Source organism: Pongo pygmaeus, chromosome 19, assembly GCF_028885625.2.
Source record: "Pongo pygmaeus isolate AG05252 chromosome 19, NHGRI_mPonPyg2-v2.0_pri, whole genome shotgun sequence".
In the NCBI taxonomy this organism is placed as follows: domain Eukaryota; kingdom Metazoa; phylum Chordata; class Mammalia; order Primates; family Hominidae; genus Pongo; species Pongo pygmaeus.
In genome coordinates, this window is record NC_072392.2 from 36,629,609 (window position 1) to 36,657,217 (window position 27,609).

Sequence of the window (27,609 nt, forward strand, 5' to 3'; positions counted from 1 at the left end):
TTCAGCATTGGTTTTCCATTTTTTTCAAATATCCACCCTTCCCAAAATCAACGGGTTTTGTCAATCAAATTTTCTTCCACTCTCCTATTGAATATATGATGTATAATTAAAGCTCATTAATTAGGCTTATTTCCTGGGAATCCCACTTTTAAGGAGACAGAACAAAAATTCTAGCTTATTCTTTCTTGCAGAAGAATTAAGAAAATGATGTTCAATATACCTACAAACTCCCCACTACCTTTTCTAGGTTCTTTTCTTTGTATAATATTCCCTTGACTTGAAAAACCACAGTTTATTATTTCAAGCAATTTTTTTTACTTAAGTTAACCTCATTCCATGTTTGTTACTAGAAATAAAAAAACTTAAAGTAACAATATAACTTTAAGGAAGACTTTACAAAGCACTTACCAGTTTCTATTCATATTTCCTGCAGATATTTCTAGGCTTGTTTAATAAATAGACTCAGTGATTCCAGTATAAAATTAGCCTTCTCAAAAAATGTGTCACACCCTCATAATAAAATTGTATGTTTTTAAAACTCCACTTATCACTGAAAAGTGTTTTTTAAGTATAGTTTTAAATGTACTGCCATCACTGAAATACCCCGCATTCATTCTTCAGCACACTAGGTTGTGTGAGAATTCTGAAAAAACTGGATCAAAGTTGTCAAATTCAAAATTAAATGTCAAGTGACCAGTTGCTATACATATTATTAATAGACTCTAACCCTCTGCAAAGCTGTCTGTTGTTCTAGAAAAATATATAATCAAGGCATCACATCGTCTTTAAACTGCTATGTCCATTGCACAAATAAAATCATCTGTTTTGGGAGGGGTTGATTGGAGGAATAAAATAATGAAAAGAGTGGTGAGCTGCATGCAGGTAGGTATTATACTAAATGTGCATGTGATTTTTTTCATTAAAGTACATAATATTTAATAGATGTTTATTATAATTAATATTTCTGTAAACATCTAATATTTGATTCAGTTCAAAAACAACTCTATTTTCAATAATATTGTATATTACACATTGTTCAATTACTGATACATGTAATATACTTTTGAAATCCAAGATTTAAAAGAAAGATAAGTATATGATTACTGATCATTTAAGTACTTTCTATTTTTTAATTTTTCTATATAGAGTTAGGCTGTCGACTGCATATAATTTCTTTTTTACTCAGACTAGACCTGTGGGTTTCGACCATAAATTCTTGTTAAGAAAATAACAACTCAGTAAAAACATGTCAGAAATTTCATGAAAATTGTTTATAAAGTTTAACACTTCAAGGGAACTTTTATGAGTATTAAAATTCTATATATAATTAAAACAATATTTCCAAAACAACATTTGTTGGTGCCATGTAGTTGTATTGAGGTAAAAAAAAACCAAAGGAGTAACCAGGTATTAGTGACAGTACTACCTTCTCACTGCTACAGATTTGTATTCTTTATATAAGTTAAGACATTTCAATAAAGAGTGTAAAAATTAGATGATCCTATGTTGTAAGTTGCTCACTTTTCTGCGACAGGCAATATTATTCCCAAGGTAAAATCATTTGTGTGATTTATGGTGACTTTCAACTTTATTAAACTGTTCTTTATAAAAAACAGCCTGAATAAAGAGGACAAAGGAAAGAAAATTTAAATACAGAAGGAAAGGTTCAGTAAAGAGAGATGTCAGTTTATAGGTAAGTGGACTTTAGTTTCTAATAACTAAATCTGTCTCCAGTAGTTTTTATTTAATCTAAAGAATTATTAGTTAAAGCTGTAAAATTATTCAATAAGCTGATTTAAAATTTAAAGTGGAGTATATTATTCGGTTGTGCCAAATTTATCAAATCAATGCAACAATTTAAAAGAACAGTATATATTTTATTTTTTATATTTATAAATCCATTTGTTACTTAGCACTAAATTTAATTTTTATGACTTGTCAACTTAATATTATCCTTGAAAGCTACCATATATAATATACTTTTAGTTTCAGAGACCAAATAATTTGTCACTGTGGACTAATGCATGCAACCTCAGAAGAAGACTCCCATTTCAAATGGCACATTTCAAATATTATGTTTGTGTTGCAGGTTTCTGAATAAATTCTGTTTTGAGAAATAATTATTTACTAAAAATGTTTGAACAGCTCATAGATAATAGGTTGATGACAGATAGATAGATCTATCATATAGATTTATGGATTTATTATATTTTGAATTTAATCATTGTACTTTGATAATAAACATATGTGCATAATTTGGGGAAGAAAATTTACAAGCTTGATTTCAAAATGAATTGAATTTCAATGTAACTTGAAAGAATCTTATGCAAATAGATCATATCATTGCATTGTCTCACAAGGATCTACATACACATACACACATGCTCATGTATACAGTCATGCATTACTTAATGAGGGGGATATATTCTAAGAAATGTGTCATTAGGCAATTTTATCATTGTGTGAACATCATAGAGTGCACTTACACAAACCTAGATGTTATCACCTACTACACACCTAGGTTACATGTTATACTCTATTCCTTCTCAGCCACAAATTTATACAGCATGTCCCTATATTAAATACTGTAGCCTGTTATAACCCATTGGTATTTGTGTATGGAAGCATAGAAAAGATTCAATAAAAATACAGTCTTATAATCTTATGGGACTACTATTGTATATGCAGTCCATCATTGACCAAAATGCTGTTATGTGGTGCATGACTCTATATAAACATACACTCTGTGCACATAGATATGTATACATCTATAAAACTAGGTTTTCTGAGAATATACTAGCTTCATATTTCATGTTTCTTTATTAGTCGATTATTACATATCACTATTTTTCTGAGTAAATAGTAGGCCATGTTCTTTAAAGTTTGCCTTATATTAGCTCTGAAGAGACTTAGGCTCATGACATGGAAAGAAATCTAGAAGATTTAAAGTAAATAAATAGTACACACTGAGTGATGGAACCCACAATTCCACATTCTGGAAATTTTTTTGGTAACTTTTACTGTATATTTTGTTTGTGGTTTGGGATATTTTAATTTTCTTATTTATTCATTTTGTTAGTTAAATGATTATAAAATTAGCATATGTTATGTGATACTCAGACAGTTAAAACATATTTTATTTTAGGAAAAAAATGGCATGTAAAATACAAGCACACATACATCTTGCGAAAAGTACTTTCTCAAGTTTTAGTTTATCTTTTATATTTCTGATATCTCAAATTCCATTAGAAGAATTATTATTCTCCTCCACCTCTTTCTCCTTATCCTTTCTCTTCTCTCTTCCTTTTCCATTGCAACTCCTTCTCCTCTACTTCTTTTGCTTCTTCACAAACTTGTTGAAAATTTATGTTACATCAATAAAAAGGTCCTTAAAAAACTAACTCCAGGATATAAATTTTATAGAGAATATCTCATTTAATCTTGACAACACATATTATTTTAATATTATTATTGTCTCATTATTTGGATTAAAGAAAAACAGCTTTGGAAAATAAATTTGTCAACTATGAAACTGATAGTATATAGCAGAGAAAGGATTGTAGTATAGGTAAATCTGACTTTAGAGACTATGTGTCTTATAGTGACACATAGAAACTGTTTCTGCTGTTAATTCTATGGTAGGAAAAAAATTGATGCTATTACCTGCATATTAACGTGATATATAGCTAATATAAAATTCAATTTATGGCCATGAACATTTTCTAAATCTTATCTGTATATTGGTAAATATATTTCTCATGGAATTAATCAATGTCATGAAGAATACGACTTCTTGAAAATCATTGCCTCAGGATTTGATCATGGTGACCACATAGTAAAGTCCAAGGCAAGGAATTTTCTGATGACTATGTCTTGTGACAGCTATAAATGTCTTAAGCTACAAATTGGATTGATACATTAAGATCTATTTTCCCTTATATATAAAAAATATAAAACATAGATAAATTATATATGTTGTATATATATAATATATATAAATTATGTATAATTTATATGTAATATATAAATATTAAATATATTTAATAGAAATATATTAAAATATTTACAATTTAATTATAATTTAATATATAATTTAATTATAATTTAATAAATATTTATAATTTAACCCTAACCCTAACCCAAACCCTAACTCTAACCTAATAATCCTATATTTATTTAATTATATTAAAAATATTTATAATTTTTAATCAGTCTCGTAAAAATTGTGTTAAACTAGCTTGAAAAAGAATTCTATAACTTATTAAGCCAATAGATATATATTTAGTAAATGTTATGATTGCGTATGAATCTTTTCTCCCTGTTTGTCTTAAATAATGTTTAAAACCATTGATTTTTTATTTCACGCTGTACACCATCATGCTAATAACCACTCTATTTGGGGAAACATTAAAATTTGGCAGATCTAAAACTTTTATGACTATGTCCATGTGGCAATTCTTAAATTATTATGCAAAGCCCTGATAATTTTACAATACATTTAAACAACCGATTTTCTACACTGGCCATAAATATCAATCAGGCAACAATTAGATCTTCTATGAAGCACACTCTTATGATGTGTAACTATCTTCGGTGCTTGCTCTTTATACTCCCAGAATACACATACCATGTAAGCCTACAGAAGATACTTAAAGTCAGGTATATTGGAGCTATGAACTAAAGTTTAATTAAGCTCATGTTTCCCTTCTTTCAATAATTATTGTCTTACATAGTCTATTGTTCAATGTCTGAAATCCTTTGCTTCATATAGTACTTTAAGTTTTATAATTTTTACAACAGAAATTGCCTCAATACTTGTTACTCCATCACAGTTAAACTGTAGTATATTTTTATGGAATTCAGCTAGAATATTTAGTATCCTCATATCATTAGTTTATATTTAAACAAGTACCTACATTTACATGGATATAAACATGCAACTAAATTAATATTGATTCATTGATATGATTATCAACATGAGCCTGAGGGACAGCCAGGCCATATTGTACTTTGTGCCCATTACAAATGGCAGCCCTTACAGTATCATACACCTGTGACAAAGTCTTTGGCAAGTGGACAGGATGTCGTATTGTGTGTGTGTGTGTGTTTACTGCCTTTAAGCTGTTGTGCCTGTGCCAGACAATATGTATATTAACTTTTACAGCAATAATTCCACTGGCATATAGAAGAAATCACTTGTTTTTATTTGGTATCCATCTTAGGAAGTTGTATTAGTATGTTTATAAGTAGTTAATGCTTTCTACTTCCAATTGGCTGATACAATAAGGCTTTACTGTAACCTTTTCCAAAGGTGTTCTCTGATACATTTTTCAACAAATCATATTAACAAGGGAATTACATACATTTTAATTTTTTCTGGAAGCTTACCCAGAGAAGTTTGTTAATGTTGAGTGATGTGTAAATATCTAAATTTATACATATCTACATCAATTCCACAACTAGCAAATACAGCTTTAAATATTATCTGTAGAAATGTATATTTTCTGAAATAAAAATTTTTGTGATTTTACAAGCGTGAATCAAAACAATGTGAGATTAAGGTTTAGCTTGCTTAAATTTAACTCTCTGATGTTACTAGAGCTTTGGAAAGAAACGTAACAACTCCCCTTTTTAGAATATTTCAAATCAGATCCAGGAGATATTCTTGCTCTTTCACAAAGCAGATAATGGTTTCAGGTTTTTTTGATATTATGGACTACTAGCCTCAACTGAGAATAAGCTTTCCTTTTCCCTGTCCCCTAGTTTTCTTAATTTTTCCCTATTTATACTATCTGTTCTTTTATTTCAATATAATTCTTCCATTAGCTTTCAGGTCTACCACGTAAGACTGCAATATGTATCCTTAATATTTTACCACTTCACGAAAAACCTTGGAGCACTATAATTGTCCTGTCCACAAATATTGATGGTAAAGTATCTTTAAAACACAATGTGGATAAAAATATAGAAAGTTCTTTCCTTCTCAAAGGGGTGATAAACTGCCTTGGAGGGCAAATGTAATCTGGAGTCATTTTATTAAGGCAGTGTTTAAAAACAAACACAAATTGAATGGGTTTAGCCCTAAGATAGAGCAAGCAATTTCCTATTTGTGACACCAATTCTTAATATTTTATTACACACAGACTGATCATATATTCATATAACCTGCAGGCAGGAATCTGATTTTGTGACACCTTGCAAAAGACAGTTTCACTAACAGAAGAAATGTGGAAAAAATATTAACAAACTAATAATAAGACATATAAGATGAAAGTAAAAATAAATATATAAGGTTTGAGGTAAAAAATCTGTTTACATTATGTTAAAAGACTTTGAGATGATAATTTTACAACCCCGTATGTTAGTTTTTAATTAAAAGATAATGAAACAGAAAAGTTAAAAATGAAATTATGCACAGGCAATGTAATTGAAGTCTTGCAATTGTCCAAGCTATTATCCAAGAATTTCTGTCAACTGGACTTTATGAACCAGAGAAATCATTTGTTCTGTCTGTATTTGTGAAATATAAGGTTATATGCAATCTGTTCCAAACCACAAAAGAAAATCACTATAAACATCAGTAAGATTTTGAAATAAATCCTTGCTTTTTGGTAAGCAGTTTGTGAGAAACAACTCTTGGCTTGCTAATGGGCCATAATATACGCTGAATGGATACGAACATAATAGTTAATCCAAAGTGCCCATTAAAAACTCTAAAATACCTCTTCAACTTTGTTATATCTGCTGTGCCCAGAATAATTTATTCCATTAATAAATGTAGGTATCACTAATGCAACTTGGCTTGAGGATGTTCTGAATGCATTCTAATTTACATAAGAAACTTTCAACTTCTCGGCATGCCATCACTTGGCTGCATTGCCAGCTCTCCCACATCCACACTCATGACATCATCATAATTCCCCTATGACCTGTTAACTGACAAGAAATACATTTCATCCTGTTAAATACATGGCGCTACAAAGTATGGTAGTTATTAATTGGAAATAGACAGTTGTGATGGTAATTCTTATATTTCAACTAATTTATTTTTCCTCCCTCTCCCTTTAAAATATGCATCATTTGAAGTTTTTCAAAGCAGATGCCTTGACAGAATTAGAAATTTTCAAGATTTATTAGGGGAAATTCTGAAGAGAATGAAGTGGGAGATAGCATCAGTAGGCAGTGAGAGCATTCACATTGTGATACAGGTCTGACAGCTGTGAAAGTGAGAGGAGAAAATGTCTGGGAAGAACTTCAGAGTGCAGATCAGCCAAAACTGTATGGTTTCTTGAGACAAATTTTCCATAGGAGGAGTTCCCTGTTAAGCAGAAATGGTCTGAACCTAGTACTCTCACCATGTTCAGGATGTGAACCATGTTCATGTGTGAATGTGTTGCTGGAACTAAAGCAGTTAGGTTTGTCAGTCAACTCTCCTCACTGCAGTAGGTTCCACTGAAGGAGATCTGAGCTGCACACTTCCATAAGCACCATACATAAGCTCCTTTCAGAAGGATGAAGTTGGTTACTAATGCGAGACAACGTGGCTTACCTGCTTTAAACTTCAGTGTTTTCAAGCACATCATCCAAGATCTTTTCTTCACAAGTATCAGTACATCACCCCTTTCTTATCTGAGCTATGGCCATAGAGTAGATACTTGCCAAGGCTGTAACTAATTATCTTTGTAACACTATTAACTCTGACCATTAGATCCCCTCTGCGATTTTCAGCATTTGTGTGTTCTTGTTGGACAAAATTAAGAGATCTTCAAATGCTGCCATGATGGCATTCTGACTTTCATATTCTGCCCTGAGCTGACAGCTGGGTACCCTGGTATGTTTACTTTCTAGAGTTTCCATAATTTACAGTAGTAAACTTATTCCACATTGCTTCATTGTCCCTCATATCTCTCAATTGTTAGAACTATTGCATAAGTCAGTGAATCCTAATTTAGCTGGAGCTTATCCCTATTTATTACAAGTAGGAGTCTCCACAATTGTGAAGATACATCATGAGGAGTTATCAATACTCCGAATTTCTACCAGCAATTATTTACTACTTTATCAGTTGTTTTGTTGATAAGTTATCTAATTCCAGAATATTTTACAGAATCTTTGTCTACTTTTTTAGATTGTTTCTTATACCAAATAGACCATCTCTTATTGTTTAGATTCCCACAGAAACAGGACCAGAGACAAAAATTCAATTGCAAGTGGGTTATTTGGGAAGTGATGCCAGGAAATACTGGTAGGAGCGGAAAAATGAAAGGAGAGAGATGTGTGCATTATCAAGCTAGTTACCCATATGGGCAACTAGAGCTTGATATTCCTAGGGAGTTAGAGGGCGGTGTACAATAAGGGCTTTCTAGTTATTCCACCATAGAAGTGAGGAAGCTGTGGTATTATTTACCAACTCTGTCTGTAATTGTTCATTTGTAGCTACTGCCATTGTCTATACCACTTCAGCATTTTTGACACTCATGTACTTAAAAAACATCTTTCTGTGACCAGAAAAATGACTTCAGGAAAAGCATTACAAGAGTTCGTATCATAAAGCTTCTGGTGTGCAAAAGTAAATGCTAATGAGAATGTGCTGAGCACCAACAGAATTGTCAACAGATTATGATAAAAAAATTTAAAAGTAATGTCTGTAATACAGAAAAGAGAGGCAAAATAGTAAAAACTGAAATGCATGCATGCTTCATCTATTCCAAAAGTTGGAAACATTATCGTAAATAAAATAAGCCAGACACAAAGGATAAATATCATATGATTCTGTTTACATGAAACACCTACAATAGGCAAATTCATAGAAGCAGAATATAGATTTGAAGGTACCAGAGGAAGGAATTGGGAGTAATTGCTTAAGGGGTAGAAAGTTTCTATTTTAGATTATTAAAAAAACTGAAATAGATAGTGGTGATGGAAACACAATATTGTGGACTTATTTAATGGCACTAAATGATACACATAGAAAGGCTAAACTAGCATTTTTTAATGTTATATATGTTATAAGAAAAAGTCAATATAAAGTTCATGACCAGCCTGGCCAATATGGTGAAACCCTGTCTCTACTAAAAATACAAAAATTAGCTGGGCATGCTGGCAGGAGCCTGTAGTCCCAGATACTCAGGAGGCTGAGGCAGGAGAATTGCTTGAACCCAGGAGGCGGAGGTTGCAGTGAGCCGAGATCGCGCCACTGCACTCCAGCCTGGGTGACAGAGTGAGACTCCATGTCAAAATAAATAACTTAATTAATTAAGATAAATAAATAAAAATAAATAAAATAAAAAATAAATTTAAAAAAGAAAAAATGATAAAGGTCATCACAATTCAAAGGACAGGAAAACATAAATGAAAGAGTACATGTTGTGAATGAGGAAAAACAATTGGGATTTTCAATATTTTGGATGGTTATAAAATAACAGTGTGACACTTTATGAAAAGAAATAGACATCTCTGATAAAGGAAAACCTCAATATCTCATTTCCAAGTTTGTATACAAGAAACCTATGCAAAGAGTTATGCAAGGAGAAACTTGGATCCGTACTGTTTGCAAATTTGTTTCTGATAGTGCAGACTGAAAACAACCTAAATATGCACTAATATGGGACTGAATATTTTATTTTTGGTTCATTCAAACCATGGAATTGTTTAAATATGTTGAAGTGAATAAGCTTTGTGAATAAACCTCAGGAATATAATTAAGTGAAAATAGCCAGAATGATGAAAATCATATTACAATTCTGGGAAAAATTAAATATTTTGAAAAATCTTATAATATAATTGATAAATAGGGTTATATATGTCAAATGTTTTAAAAAGTGACCAAAAATTAATTCTGACTACAAAATAGAAATACAAAGATTCAAAGAGGCTCCTTTATACTGCAAATGTTCATTTTTAAAATAAAGAATTTAAAACAAATAGGATTACATATTAATATTCTTTTAATATGATGTTGGTTAATGCATGTTCTTTATACTTTAAAGTTACTTTTTTCTGAATGCTTGCCTTTTTTATAAAATAGATTTTTATATTAATTATAGCCTGTACTTTTAATCGGAATTAATAACCCCCTTTTCAATTAGTTTATTATGACTTCAATTACATTGCCTTTGCATAATTTTATTTTTAACTTTTCTGTTTCATTATCTTTTAATTAAAAACTAACATACGGGGTTGTAAAATAATCATCTCAAAGTCTTTTAACATAATTTAAACAGTTTTTTACCTCAAACTTTATATATTTATTTTTACTTTCATCTTATATATCTTATTATTAGTTTGTTAATATTTTTTCCACATTTCTTCTGTTAGTGAAACTGTCTTTTATTTGCCTGTGATAGGCAAAGAAGACGGGCACGTCTTCATGTCTTCTTGAGATCTGTGCCATTTGTAGGGCTCAGAAATTGTCACTGCTCCTGAAAGCATGATGAGAGGCGTATGCTATATAATCTGTGCCTAACATGGGTATGTTTCTAATACTTGTGGTACTTTTTCTTTTTTCTTTTCTTTTCTTTTTTTCTCTTATTTTCTTTCCTTTCCTTTCTTTTCTTTTTTTATTTTTCCCTTTTCCTTTCTCCTTTTCTTTTATTTTCTCTTCTTTTTTTTTTTTGGTAGAGTTGTAGTTTCACCATGTTGCCCAGGCTGGTCTTAAACTCCTGAGCCCAAGCGATCTGCCCTCCTCGGCCTCCCAAAGTGCTGGGATTACAGGTGTGAGCTACTGTGCCCAGTGTTGCCTGTGATACTTTTAAAATTTGTTTCAGCTAACAAGGAATACATTCTGATTTAATTTACAATATTGTTTCCTATTAATGTTTAAGGATTTTTACCTCAACTGTGAGTAAGTAAAAGTGTCCACTTCTGTAGTTGACCCTTAAGCTGGTATTCATCTTTATCATCTCTTTCCCACATCATTCACTGTAGATTTTGCTTATTCTCACACAGCCTTTTATGTAAATTAATTCACCTACAAGGTTGGATAATACAGCCCTGTGCCATTGTTTCCAATGGTCTCTTCAATGGCCCTGTAACTTTTAACATTCAAATAGAAGTGCCAGGAGACACCCCAGAGAATAACAGGTTTCAGACATACTCCTCCCTATGTACATTGTTATCATGAGTGCGAGCTCCGCATAATTACCAGGCCTGACTCCTCCCATTGATAAATAACTCTTTTTTATCCCTCCTTGAGCAGCAGCATGAGGATTCCATGTGGCAGTTATTGCTTCACCGCATTCTGCCCCCACCGGAAGTACCACTGACTTCCCCAGGAATCAGGCTTTCCAACTCACCAGAGTATAAAACTGTGAAAATATGAAGCATAGTTGCAATACTGCTAAGAAAAGCCATTTGTACTTTCTTCCACCCCTTCCTTTTTAGACTTACATAATTTAACTCTGTGGAACACAACACATAAAGTGGCCACTGATTCAATGCAGAACGCTGCCTCTGAGGTGATGCCTTAGCTGAGCAATCCATAGGCCATTCCAATATTCTATCAGAAGAGCTCCTTCCAGTCATAGAGTATTTAATACTTCAAGTGATCTTTCACTCACTAAGCACCTAATTGACTGTGAAAAAATATTACTCTGAGGCAATGCATGTAGGGTCCCATGCTATGAATTATTCATTAGCTTATTAGAGGTTGTGTTAGAAAAATGCAAAACTCTCAGATAGCGATACTGTCAAGGAACATATTAGGGAAATAAACTCATATCCAGATTATGCATAATTTCTGATAAGAATAAATAACTCATCCTCCAGGGTAGAAGGGATTGATTATTATTATTATTATTTTTTTTTGAGACGGAGTCTCCCTCTGTCGCCCAGGCTGTAGTGCAGTGGCGCGATCTCGGCTCACTGCAAGCTCCGCCTCCCAGGCTCACGTCATTCTCCTGCCTCAGCCTCCCCAGTAGCTGGGACTACAGGAGGCCGCCGCGAAGCCCGGCTAATATATTTTTGTATTTTTTAGTAGAGACGGGGTTTCACCATGTTAGCCAGGATGGTCTCTGTCTCCTGACCTTGTGATCTGCCCGCCTTGGCCTCCCAAAGTGCTGGGATTACAGGCCTGAGCCACCGCGCCCAGCCAAAGGGATTTATTGTAATCAACATAGCAGTGAGTGACGGGCATATCTTCTTGAGATCTGTGCCATTTGTAGGGTTGAGAATTGGTCACAGCTCCTGACAGGATGATGACAGGAATATGCTATGTGATCTGTGCCTAACATCCCTCAACATTAGCATTACTGCACTCTTCATGAGCCTAGAAGATTAAGTCTAAAGTGGCAGAGGATAGAAACTAGTTGACATCATTGGCTATGTTCCTAACAAGTGTCGAGTGCCTCCTCTGATGCAGATACTTTGTGGGGTCCATTGATGTGAGACCCAAAGTTTTGCACATTTTGTGCTCACTTCCTGTGTCCATCCAGATGCCTCTTCCCCAGACTTCAATATATCCGATTTTCTAATGCTCTTTTCATGACTCTTATCAACAAGCCAAGCCACTTAATGCTTTACAGCAGTCCGCATACCTGGGCCAGATTTCTTGGGTCACTTTACACCTTTTTACGCTCATATCAAGTGGACAACAAAGAGTAATGCTTGTAACATTACTTGCTGAGAGGATTCACTTCGTTAATGTATTTCAGAACCACATCCTCTGACTTGTGCAATATTACAATTGCAGTCTATTTTCATCTCATTCCAACATATCAAGTTGACCCATATGTAAACTGGGACCAATTATATTTCCTCTTCTATGAGATGATTTTAAGAAACATCCCCTCACCCATAAGGTTATAGACATGAGCTGAGAGAAGTGGTCAATGCAACAATAGGCAATGCATGCAGGGTCTCATGTTATGAATTATTCATTAGGTTACTAGGGATTGTGTTAGAAAAGTGCAATGTGCCTTCTTAAACCTGATAGCAAACTGTCATTTTAGTTATTTGATAGATTGCTACTGTACCTGATAAGTTTAGCAGATTCAATAATGCTAAAGGGTAGTTCCAGTCACATCATCACTCAATTTCTACAGGTACTCAATCGCTGTTAGTATCAGGTAGTTAATAGAATTCTAAGATAACCTTCAAGATTCTTGTCTCCAACCCTGTACACACCCTGTACATCTTCTCCCCTTGGTTGTAGGAATTCCCTGTGAAAATGATGGAATTTCATTTCTGTGATAAGGCAATGTTATATGGAAAGGTGAAAGGATTTTGCATATGCAATCAAAGTCCCAAATCAGTTTATTTTTAGTGAATTGAAAGGAAGACTATTCTGGGTGGGTAAAAATCAGTTTGGTGCAAGATGTTAAAAGAGGGGCTGAGATCATTGCTCATCTGAGAATGGTTATCCTGCTGGCTTTAAAGAGAAGTTTCTATATTGTGAGGGGGATAGATGGATAGGAATAGAAAATGTCCTTTAGGCATTGTGAACAACCTCCATGAATGGCCAGTTAAGAAAATGGAGACCCCAATTCTGCAATCAAAAGAACTAAATTATACCAACAGCCTAATGAGCTCACAAGAGGGCTATGAACTCCACATAACAATGCAGCCTGGCTAACACCTTGATTTCTATTTTGTGAGACCCTGACCAGAGAATCTAAGGCAGTTTATCTGGACTTCTGACGTACAGAAATTGAAGCAATAAATAGGCATAGCTTTACCCTGAAAATTTGGAGAAAGTGTGTCTTGCAGCATATAAAACTAATATAGATCATTAGCACACTAGAGGCTTCTTTTCTAATATCATGGAGTCTGTTCACTATTGAAGCAGATATTGCCCAGGGGATGAAGTTTTCATTTAAAAAATTCTCATTATCACATCTTCTTACTGTCACATTGCTTTTGCCCAGTTCTCTATCATCTTCCTTCCTTCTTTTTGTTCTATATATCTCTTACACTTTACTTTGTATTTCATTTTCCCTTGTTTGAGATAAACTTTTTGATTTATCTTTCAGCTCACTAGTTGTATTGTTTCTCAATTCATATATTTGAAGCTACTTACCAGATACCAGAGATTACATGGTATCTCTGAGACTTTTATTTAAAGTGAATCACGTGGTGTAGCAATAGAAAGAGAATGAAGGCAAGCAATGGAGATCCAATTGGTAACTGCAGCGTAAGCCTTCACTTGGGCCAGTCTTACAAGCTGCACTGTATTGAGACTAGCTTGAATGATCAATATTTATGTAAAGAATCTTGGATTTGAGAGAACACATCTAAAAATCTCTCTCATTCACTCCGTGGTCAAACAGGCTTATTAAACTGAATAGGGTAATTACAAAGCAACAGTAAAGAGACTAACTAGGTGTCACAAGAAAAATTTCAGACATTGAAAAGTATACCATAAATGCCACTGCCCTTATCTTAGCCAAGAATAAAACCAACAAACCAACAATCAAACAAAGGTATCTAGGCATCCCCAGAGAAAGAGACAGAGTTTTTGTCAGCCAGCCTGAAATTAGTTCTACTTCTATATTAATCCCCCCACCTACCAGATTACTCTGCTCAGTCTTCTACTAAACTCATCTCATAGTTGTATTTTGCACTACTTACTATTGATATTTTTAATTGCAATTTTTTTGTCAAAACTTTCCAAATTATTTCCCTTTTGGTGTGTCTTCTCTATTATCTTGAACATATTAGTAACAGTAATTTAAAATTCTTTCAATTCTCAACAACCCAATCTCCTGCAGATGTGCTTTAATTAACTATTGTTGCTCTTCAGTTTTGGTCAGTAGAATACATCTTTTAGCATGGCTCATAATTTTTTATTGCATAATTGGCAGTGAAGATGAAAAATTGTATAGAATTTGGAAAGTGATGTTTCCAAAAAAGACACTTTATGTTTTAAAGCGGATACCAGCCTATCTTCCCAATTTTGTACAAAGTGGGCATTTGGGTTTGTAAGGTCTGTTATTTTATTCTTTTTTTAATTAATTAATTAATTAATTAATTATTATACTTTAGGTTTTAGGGTACATGTGCGCAATGTGCAGGTTAGTTACATATGTATACAAGTGCCATGCTGGTGCGCTGCACCCACTAACTCATCAAATAGCATTAGGTTTATTATTTTTCTTTTTGCTTCATTTTTTCTTTACATTCTTAACCATACATCTTTCAAACTCTTGGTCAGCAAACTACAGTAGGTCAATTTTTTTTCTCCTGCTTCTGATGCCTTTGTTACTTTTATACAAATGTTAGGCACTGAGTTTAGAAACATGACAGGAAATTTTGAGGGACTTAATGATGTTAATTTACTCTAGTAATAAACTTTTGCTTTAAGCAAATTGTTGTTGTAAAGGTGTTGTATCCACCTGAATCTGTGATTAATCTCACTGTGAAGATTGGATATTTCAAGTATACCTTTTACAAGATGTACTCCTGATGAGGCCCAAATGAAAGCCGAAAATGCTAGTTAGGTCTCATGTTTCTTAGTGGAGATTGAAGTCCAACTTTTTCACCCTTGCCAGCCTCATATGAATACCAAGAGCTACACTGTCTATCTCAGCAACTCTCATGCTATTTTCCAATAGTCACACATTGTTTGGGGAAAACAGACAAAAAAAAATGTGCTCACTTCTTTAAGCTTCTCTTCTTTGCTTTCACCTTCATCATAAACCCTTGTTGCTTCCTTTGATTGCCAATCTCTTTATACAAATTTAAAAATATTTTGTATACATAGTCTATTTACCTTGAATAAGTGTTGGTATAAAACAAACTATACTTTCATTTATAATTCATTTCATTTAGAAAATGAATAAACTATTAATGACCTTCAAGAAAATGTTATCTATTATACATGTACTTAAAGCCCTAAAAATAGAAAAAAACAAAGTAAATAAGCAGAAAAACATTTGAAAATATAGTGGCCAAAAATTTCCAAAATATGTTGTAAAATATAAACCTACAAATTAAAGTGTACACAAATCAACAATGATTACACAGAACTCCTTAAGCCCTCCAAATGGCTGAACATAAAACATGAAAAAGGCATTTTAGGAGCAGTCAAATTTTTTAAATGATGTTTTACATAGAAGATAAAAATAACAAACATTATAGTTGACTTCTCATTAGAAACAGTGGTGGTTGGAAAATGAAATAATATATTTTTTTAACTATGTAAAGTAATAAAATACATTATCCACTCAATTTCACATCAACATAAAATCCCTTTAGAGAAGGGTATTTTAACCTAAAATGCCAATTTTATTAATTAAATTTGAGATAATTTACTAACTGTAAACCTATACTATTGGACATAATAAAGGAAAATTATCATGCTGAAGGGAATCGACATAAAAGAAAACTTGAATTGACATAAGAAAAAGAACATCTTATGTAGTAATGTGTCAGTATATATAAAAGATCATATACAGATAGAAAGATAGGTAGATACATAGATAGATAGATAGATAGACAGATAGATAGATAGATGCATAGATACATAGATAGACAGATGATAGATAATCTTTCCGTTAGTTCAAAATCAAGACATAAATTAAAAATATACATCACTGACTTCTGGTTCCAAAATGGTAGCAGAGAAGCAGGTTGGCTTCACTCCCTCCGACAGAAAACCAAAGGCAAATCTACATCACAGACACTATCACCAGTAATATTTCAGAAGCCAAATATGGTTCCTGGGGCTACAGAGAAGTTAAAAAACAAACAAACAAACAAAAACCCCCAAAACTCTGAGCAGATAGTAAGAGAGAATCAGACTTCCAGATTTACAATGATGCTTCCCTGACTCTTCACTACACAAAGTGTGTAAAAATTTTCCATCAACTTATGGTTTCTATGTGAATAAAACAAACAAAAAACACTAATAGACAAAAATATTTGAAGGTATAAAACACATTGGTAAAATTAAGTACATGGACAAACCCAGAATAGTCTAATACCATAATTATGATGTGCAATCCATTTATAACTGTAGTATGAAGTGCAAAAGACAAATCTATTACAAAATAATATTTAATATTAACCTATTCAGAGATAGACAATATAAAATATATAAATTGAGGCAAAATAAACTCAAAATGTGAGGGGAATGAAGATAATGTTTAGAGGGTATTTTTATTGTTTTTGTATTCTTATCTGTGTTATTTCAGAAAAGATCATCTCTTTAAAAACTTTAAAAAAATTTAATAGCTTTGTGGGTACAAGTGTTTTTTGGTTACATAGATGAATTGTATAGTGATGAAGTCTGAGATTTTAGTGCACCCTGAGAAGTGTCCATTGTACACCACATATAGTTTTCTAATCCCTTACCCCACTTCACCCTCTCCCTTCTGAGTTTCCAAAGTTCATTATATCACTCTGTATGCCTTTGTATACCTATAGCTTAGCCCCCATTATAAGTGAGAACATGCAATATTTGATTTTCCATTCCTGAATTACTTCACTTAGAAAATGGCCCCCAGCTACATCCCAGTTGCTACAAAAGAAATTATTTTGTTCTTTTCTATGGTTGAGTAGAATGCCACAGTGTATAAATACTACATTTCCTTTATCCACTTATTGGCCAGTGGGCACTCAGATTGGTTTCATATCTTTACAATTATGAATTTTGCCAAAAATTACATGTGCAGATGTCTTTTTCATATAACTTTCCCTTTTGGTAGATACCCAGTAGTGAGATTGCTGGACCAAATGATAGATCTACTTTTAGTTCTTTAGGACATCTCAGTACTGTTTTCCATAGAGGTTGTACTAATTTACCTTCCCACCACCAGTGTATAAATGTTTCCTTTTCACCACTTCCATGCTAACATCTATTGTTTTTTGACTTTTTAATAATGGCGATTCTTGCGAAGGTAAGGTAGTATCTTATTGCAGTTTTAATTTGCATTTCCCAGATGATTACTGATTTTGAGCACTCTTTCATATGTTTGGTGGCCATTTGTATTTCTTCTTTGGAGAAATGTCTATTCATGGCATTTGCCTACTTTTTGATGGAATTACTTGTTTTTGTTCTTGCTGATTGTTTGAGTTCCTTGTAGTTTCTGGATATTAGTCCTTTGTCAGATGCATAGTTTGCAAATATTTTCTCTCATTCTCTGGGGTGTCTGTGTACTCTGATGATTATTTCTTTTGCTGAACAGAAGCTTATTAGTTTAATTAGGTCTCATTTATTTATTTGTGATACATTTGCTTTTGGGGTTTTAGTCATGAATTTTTTACCTTGGCCAATTTCCAGGAGAACTTTTTCTAGGTTTTCTTCTAGAATTGTTGTGATCTCAGGTCTTAGATTTAAGTCTTTGATCCATCATGAGTTGATTTTTGTATAACATGAGAGATAAAGATCCAGTTTCATTTTTCTACATGTCACTATCTGATTTCCCCAGCACAATTTATTAAATAGGGTGTCCTTTTTCTAATTTATGTTTTCATAGATTTGTCAAAAATCAGTTGTATGCATTTGGCATTGTTTCTGGGTTCTCTATTCTGTTCCATTGGTCGATGTGTCTACTTTTATATCAGTATCATGCTTTTTTGGTTACTGTAGCCTTTTAGCATAGTTTGATGTGAGGTAATGTGATGTCTTCAGATTTGTTTTCTGTTTTTTTTTTTTTTCATTAGGATGGCTTTGAATATTCAGAATTGTTTTTGGTTCCATGCAAATTTTAGAAATATTTTTTCTAATTCTGTGAAAAATGATGTTGGTATTTTGATAGGAATTGCATTGAATCTGTGGATTGCTTTGAGAAATATGATCATTTTTGAGATACTAATTTTTACAATCCATAAGCCTGGGATGTGTTTTCATTTTTTCATGTCATCTATGATGTCCTTCCTCTGTAGTGTTTTGTAGCTATCTTTGTAGAGACCTTTTACCTCTTTAAGTGTATCCCAAAGTATTTTATTTTATTTTTTTTGCAGATATTACAAAAGAGATTCAGTTCTTGTTTGACTCTCAGCTTGGTCATTGGTGTATAGCAGAGCTAGTAAATTATGTAAATCAACAAACAATAATATTGGTGAACAGTGATATTTTGTCTTCCTCTTTTTCAGTTTGAATGACCGTCATTTCTTTCTCTTACTGCATTGATATCGCTAAAACTTCTAGTACTAAGTTGAATAAAAGTGATGAAAGTGGGCATCCTTGAATTGTTCCTGTTCTAAGGGGGAATACATCAACTTTTCCTCTTTCAGTATAGTGTTGGTTGTGGGTTTGTCATATATAGCTTATATTATTATTATTATTATTATTATTGTTATTATTATTATTGAGATGGAGTCTTGTTTTGTCACCCAGGCTGGAGTGCAGTGGCGCGATCTCCGCTCACTGAAAGCTCCGCCTGCTGGGTTCACGCCATTCTCCTGCCTCAGCCTGCGGAGTAGCTGGGACTACAGGCGCCTGCCACCACCCCGGGATAATTTTTTGCATTTTTAGTAGAGTCGGAGTTTCACCGTGTTAGCCAGGATGGTCTCTGTCTTCTGACCTCGTGATCAGCCCGCCTCGGCCTCCCAAAGTGCTGGGATTACAAGCGTGAGCCACCGCGCCCGGCCTAGCTTATATTATTTTAAGGTATGTCCCTTCTATGCCTAATTTGTTGAGGGTTTTTATCACAAAGTGATGCAGAATTTAATTAAATGTTTTTTCTACATCTACTGATATGATCATATACATTTTGTTATAAATTCTGTTTATGTGATGTATCATATTTATTGACTTGTGTGTGTAAAGCCTTCTCTGTATCCCAGAGACAAAACCCAATTGAACATGGTGTATTATCTGTTTGATGCGCTATTGGATTCTGTTAGCCAGAGTTTTGTTGAGGATTTTTGCATCTATATTCATCAAGGATATTGGTCTGTAGCTTTTTGTTGTCGTCGTTACATTCTTTCCTGATTTTAGTATCAGGGTCATACTTGGCTTCATAGAATGAGTTAAGGAGGACTTCTTTTCTCAATCTTTTGGAATAGATTCAGTAGAATTGGTAGCAATTCTTCTTTCAGCGTGTGCTGAAATTCAGCTGTGAATTTATCTGGCCCTGGGCTTTTTGTGGTGTTGGCATTTTTTATTTTTTTTACTACTGATTCAATTTCACTGCTTGTTATTGGTCTGTTCATGGTTTCTGTTTCTTCCTGATTTAATCTAGGAGGGTTGTATGTTTCCTGAAATTTACTTATTTCCTCTAAGTTTTCCAGTTTGTGTGAAAAGAGGTGTGCATAGTAGTATCAAATTATCTTTTGTATTTCTGTGGTGCCAGTTGTAAGGTCTTCATTTTCATTTCTAATCGAGTTTATTTGAATCTTCTCTCTTATTTTCTTGATAGAGCTAGCTAATTATCTATCAATTTTTATCTTTTCAAAAAATCAACTTTTTTATTTTATTTTTGTATTTTTTGTTAACTTTTCAATTTCATTGCATTCTGCTTTGATCTTTGTTATTTCTTTTCTTATGCTAGCTTTGAGTTTTGTTTGTTCTTCTTTCTTTAGTTCTTTGAGGTGTGATGTTAATTTGTCAATTTGTAATCTGTTTTTGATGCAGGCATTTAGCACTATAAGCTCTCTTCTCAGTACTGTTTCTGCTGTATCCCAGAAGTTTTGATAACTTTTGTCACTATTATCATTTATTTCAAGATATTTTTAAATTTCTATCTTGATTTAATTGCTTACCCCAAAATCATTCAGGAACAGAACGTTTAATTTCTTTGTGTTTGTATAGTTTTGATAGGTCCTTTTGCAGTTCATTTCTAGTTTTATTCCACTGTGGTCTGAGAAGATACTTGATATGATTTCAATTTTTAAAACTTCATTAAGACACGTTTCTTGACCTATCATATGGTCTATCTTGGAGAATGTTCCATGTGCTGATGAGAAATATGTGCATTCTGCAGTACTTGGGTGGAATATTCTGTTTATATCTGTTAGGCCCATTTCTTCTATAGTGTAGTTTACATCCATTGTTTCTTCATTGACTTTCTGTCTTGAGGATCTGTCTAAAGCCATCAGGGAGTGATGAAATTCCCCACTATTATGTGTTGCTGTCTATATCATTCTGTATGTCTAGTAGTATTTGTTTTATGAATCTGAAAGATCCAGTGTTAGGTGCATATACATTTAGAATTATAATATAGTGTTGTTTGATTGATCGTTTTATCATGATTTAAAGACCTTTATCTTAAGAAAAACTTGTTGTTTTAAAGTCTGTTTTAGCCCATTTAAGAATGGCTACTTCTACATGCTCTTGATTTCCATTCACATGAAATATTTTTTTTTCACCCTATTACCTTGAGTTAATATGAATCCTTAACATTTTAGGTGAGTCTCATGACCACAGAAGATAATTTGGTTTGTGATGTTTTTTATCCATTCTGCCATTCTGTTCTTTTAAATGGAGCATTCAAGCCACTTGTGTGCAATATTAATATTGAAATGTGAGGCCCTGTTTCAATCATCATGTTAATTGTTACCTAGACACTTTGCTTGCTTCATTTTGTTACTGTTTTATAAGCACTGTTTTATGCTTTCAAGAGGTTCTCCGCTGGTGCATACCATCCTTTGTTTCAAGATTTAGAACTCCTTTTAGTATTTCTTGCAGGGCTGGTCTTGTAGTAACAAATTCCCTCAGCATTTGTTTGTACAAAACTAAGTATATTTCTCTATCATTTATGAAAATTAATTTTGCTGGATGCAAATTTTTGGCTAATAGTTATACTGTTTAAGGAAGCTACACATAATCCCTTCTGGCTTGTAAGGTTTCTGCTGAGAAGTCTGGTGTTAGTCTGATAGATTTTTCCTTTATAGATTACCTGCTACTTTTGTCCCACAGCTCTTAGAATTATTTCCTTCATGTTGACGTTAGATAGCCTGATGACTATAGGGCTTGGTGATGTTCTTTTTGCAGTAAATCTCCCAGGAGTTCTTTGTGCTTCTTGTATCTGGGTATCTAAATCTCTAGCAAGGCCAGGGACTTTTCATCCATTATTCTCTTAGATAAGTTTTCCAAATTTTTGCTTTCTCTTTTTCCTCAGGAAATCCAATTATTCTTAGGTTTGGCCATTTTACATAATCCGGTATTTTTGGAGACTTTTTTTTCATATCTTTTGATTTTATTTTCTTTATTTTTGTCTGATTGGGTTATTTTAAAAGCCTTATCTTTGAGTCCTGAAATTCTTTCTTCTACTTGGTCTAGACTATAGTTAAAACTTTCCACTACATTTTAAAATTTCATAATTGTGACTGTTGTGGGGTGGGGGAAGGGGGGAGGGATAGCATTAGGAGATATACGTAATGCTAAATGATGAGTTAATGGGTGCAGCACACCAGCATGGCACATGTATACATATGTAACTAACCTGCGCATTGTGCACATGTACCCTAAAACTTAAAGTATAGTATTAAAAAAAAAAAAAAGACTTCCTGATGGAGACAACAATGTGGCTTTCAGGCCATGCTCCTCCCAGTCTGCCCACAAAGCCAGGGTGCCTAGCTCTTATGCTTGTGGCTACAGCAGACTTCCCACTTGACCCTGGTTCTGGACAAGATAATTTTTCCCCACTTGAGGCTATATTACATATTTCTGTTGGAAGCTTCTCTCACCCTGAAACCGCTGCCTGAGTTACCTGGCAGACTTCTGTGAGTTTCCCTGTAATGCAAAATCAGAAACAGCTTCCCTCGGTTTGTGCTAGATACTGGGGATGATGGCAAGGCTCTTCCCACTGCCGCTCCTTTTATAAGCCCACCGCTTCATAAATCTCTTCCAGCACTGGGTATGGTTAGACCTTCTCTTGTGACATGGGTTGCCAAATTAATCACTGGGAGTGTATATTCTAGGGGCAATTTCTCCCCCTCTCACACTCTGGGGACTTAAAAGTTTCTGCCTGGCTCATAGTTTAGGCAGAAGTCTGACTTTTTTCTAAGGGTCTGTGGTTTCCTGTTAAGTTTCTGCATTGCTTCTTGGAAAACAGTTTGCAATATGGACCTCTACACACAATTGTGTTTTTCCAAGTAGGAGATGCATGCTAACACTACTTCCAATCTTCATCTTAGATGGCATCTCTTTAAAATAATATGTTATATCTAAAATTATTTTCTATAAGCCTCATGATAACCACAATTCAAAAATCCATAATAGATTCATTAAAATTAAAAGCAATAAATTAAAATATACTACCAGGGAAAATTGTTTAACCACAAAGAAAGACAGGAAGAAAAAAAATAAGTAAGAGAAGAGTTATGAAACATTCAGAAAACACACAATAAAATATTAGTAGTAAGTTCTTACTTATCAGTATTAACACAGAATGATAGTAAATTCAATTCCCTAATTAAAAGGCATAGAATTCTGAGTGGATAAAGAAACAACACCCAATTCTATTCTGTCTACAAGAAAATTACTTCTCCTACAAAGACATATACATACTAAACGTAAAAAGGTGAAAAATAATATACCATGTAAGTAGAAACCAAGAAAGAGGAAGGATAGCTTTACTGATATCAGATAAAATAGAATACAAGTCAAAGACTATTAAAAGAGACAAAGAATGTCACTATATAACAATAAAAAGGTCAATTCGGCAAAGGAATAAAACAATTATAACTATCCGTCTACCACAGGAGCACCCATGTATATAAAGCCAACAGTAATAGATCTACAATGAGAGATATATATCAATACAATTATGGTAGGGGACTTCAACACACCACTTTCATTAATAGACAGATAATCCAGACAGATAATTAATTAAGAAACATTGGATTTAAACTACATAGTAGACCAAATAGGTCTAATGAATGTTTATAGGACATTTCATATGGCTGCTGTGGAATGCATATTATTCCAATTACCAAATGGAACACTGTCTAGAATAGACCACATTTTAGGCCACAAGAGATGTCTCAACAAATTTTCGAAAAACTGGAAATGATATTAAGTACCTTTTCTGATCACAAAGGAATAAAACTAGATATCAATTTAAAAAATGAAACCTCAGAATATATACAAAACACAATAAAATTAAACAATACAATTCTGAAAGACCAGTGGGTCAATGAAGAAATTAAAAAGGAAACTAAAAAATTTCTAGAAACAAATGAAAATGGAACTATAACACACTAATAGCTGGTACAGAGCAAAATCAATGCTAAAAGGAAAAAAATTAGGAAGAGCTCAAATAAAATTCCAAATAACATACCTCAGGGAACTAGAAAACCAAAAAGAAATCAATCACAAGGTTTGCATAAGGAAAGAAATAATAAAATCAAAGTATAAGTAAATGAAATTGAGAATAAAATAATTATAGGCTATTAACAAACAAAAAGTTGGGTTTTGAAAAGATAAATAAAAATCAATAAATTGTCATCTAGACTAAGGAAAAAAGAAAGTGGACTCAACTAAAAAGAATCAGAGACAAAACAGAACACATAACAAATGAGACCACAGAAGTACAAAGAATCATTAGACACTATTGTGAGCAACTATCTCTAACAAATTGGAAAACCTAGAAGAAATGGAGAAACTTCTGGACTCACACAGCCTACCAGGATTGAACCATGAAGAAATGGAAAACCTTAACAAACCAAAAAACAAATAATGAGATCAGAGCTCTAATAAGACTGCCATCTAAGAAAGCCTAGGAACTCGTGGCTTCACTCCTGAATCTACCAAATATTTAAAGAACTAATACCAATCCTACTAGGGTTATTCCAAAAAATTGAAGTCGAGGTAATACTTCCAAAATCATTGTATGAGGCCACCATTACACTGATACCAAAATAAGAGAAGGACACAACCAAAAAAAAGAAAGAAAACTACCAGTCAGCCTGTATCAACGATAAACATAGATACAAAAATCCTCAACAGAATGCTAGCAAACGGAATTCAACACCACATTTAAAAGGTCATGACCAAGTGGGATCCATCCAAGGATGCAAGACTCATTCAGCATATGCAAATCAATAAACATGATACATCACATTAGCAGAATCAAAAACAAAAGCAAATAATCATTTCAAAAAATGCTGAAAATGTATGAAATAAAATTTAATATTACTTGAAAACAAAAACACTCAACAATTTGGTTATAGAAGAGCATAGCTCAGGATAACAAAGGCAATATATGACAAACCAATTGTTAACTTCATAAGGAAAGCAGAAGACATGAAATGCTTTTCTCTAAGATCTGTAACAAGGCAAGGATATCCACTTTCCCCACTTTTATTCAACATAATGCTGACAGTCTTTGCTAGAGCAATTATGCAATAGAACAAAGAAATAAAGGGCATCCAAACTGGAAAGGAAATAGTCAAATCAGCCTACTTCTCAAATGACATAATCACACACTTAGAAAACCTGACGACTCCACCAAAAAGCTGTTAGAGCCAGTCAGCAAATTCAGTAAAGCTTCAGAAAACAAGATCAACATACAAAAATCAGTAGCATTTCTATATGCCAACAGTGAACAATCTGAAAGAGAAATCAATAAATCAATCCATGTATAATAGTTACAAAGAATATAAAATTCCTAGGAATCATTTTAACCTAAGAAGTGAAAGATCTCTAGAAGGAAAACTATAAAACACTGATAAAAGAAATTGAAGTGGACACACCAAAAATGGAAATACATTCCAGGCTCAAGGACTGGAATAATTAATATTGTTTAAATGACAATGTTACCCAAAGCAATTTACAGATACAATGCAACCGCTATCAAAACACGAATGACGTTCCTCTTATGAATGGAAAAATCTCCTAAAACTTGTGTGGAACTATGAAAGATCTGAAATACAAAAGCAATCCTGAGCAAAGGGAACACGGTTGGAGGCATCACACTAGCTGACATCAAAATATACTACAATGTTATTGTAAACAAATCAACATGATACTAACATAAAATATTCCATATAGACCAATGGAATAGAATACAAAACCCAAATATAAATTCACACATCTAGAGCCAATTCTTCTTCAAAAAAACACTAAGTATTTTCAATAAGGGAAAGATAGTGCCTTCAAAAAAATGGTGCTGAGAAAGCTGGATATCTATATGCCAAAGAATGAAACTAGGCCCCTATTTCTCACCAAATGCAAAAATCAAATAAAAGTGGATTAAAGACTAAAATATAATGCCTGAAACTATAAAACTACTAAAAGAAAACATTGTAAATCTGCTTCAGGACATTGGTCTGAGCAAATTTTTTTTGTGAGAGACTTCAAAAGCACTAGTAACCAAAGTAAAAATACGCAAGTGGAATTGCATAAAGATAAAAGCTTCTGCATAGCAAAGGAAACAACATAGTGAAAAGACAACCAGCAAAATGAAAGAAAATATTTACAAAGTATCTGTCTGACCAGAGATTAATAACCAGAATATATAAAGCCCTCAAACAACTCAATAGCAAAAAATATGCCAGCCACAGAATGACACACATTGTACGCTCTTACTCATTCATAGAAGCTAAATGTAAAAATAAACTTATGGAATTGGTTCAGGGAAAATGGCAGACAGGAGGCAGGACTAACTTGCAGCATCCTCTCGGATGGACAAAGCAGTGTGTGGAAACCCATATCTTGAACTTTTTCTCCAAGAACTACTTCAGGAACATATCAGGAATTAAAGAGAATCCACAGACTCTCTGAAGGAGGTGGGTTGCTGTGGGTTCTATGGTTCTGTGGGACAGGTGAGGAATTGTGAGTCTGCTTGCTTTCTCCGCTGGGGAAAGTTCTCAGCCCTGCTCACCAGCTGCCTGGAAGTAAACTCGGTGCTGTTTTGGGAACACAGTGGGAGTGAGACCAGCCTTTTGGGCTGTGGGCTGCATGGGAGCTGGGTGAAGACTGTGAGGACTGTGGCTGCCAGCTTTTCCCCACTTCCCTGGTGACCTGTGTGATTCAGCAGAGAAAGCCAAAATCCCTCTGGGAACATAACTCCCTTGGTCTGGGAACCACACCCCATCCCCCATGGCAGCCACAGCAAGCCCCATGGAAGGAGTCTTGAACACAGACATGCCTAACCCTGACCCCACCTGATGGTCTTTCTCTACCTATCCTGGTAGCAGAAGAAGAAAACATAATCTCTTGGGAGCTCTATGACCCTGCCCACCACCTGATTCCCCCTAACCTACCATAGCGGATGTGCTCTTGACAGCACAACCTCCTGCTTGAAAATGCAAAAAACACAAAACTAGTGCACTTAACAAAAATGCAACAAAAGACCCTCACAGAATCCACTTTACTCCTCTGCTACCTCCACCAGAGCAGGTGCTGGTATCCACAGCTGAGAGACCTGGAGACAGGTCACTTCACAGATCTCTTTGCAGACATTTCCCAGTACCAACCCCGAGCCTGGTAACTCTGCTGGATGGCTAGATCCAGAAGAGAAGTAACAACCACTGTAGTTGAGCTCTCAGGAAACCCCATCCTTAGGGGAAAGGGGAGAGCACCATATCAAAGGAGCACCTTGTGGGACAAAAGAATTTGAGCAGCAGCCCTTGAATCCCAGAACATCTCTCTGACATAGTCTACCCAAATAAGAGTGAACCAGAAAAACAATTCTGGTAATATGACAAAACAAAGTTCTTTAACACCCCCTAAAAGATCATACTAGCTCACCAGCAATGAATTCAAACCAAGAAGAAATGTCT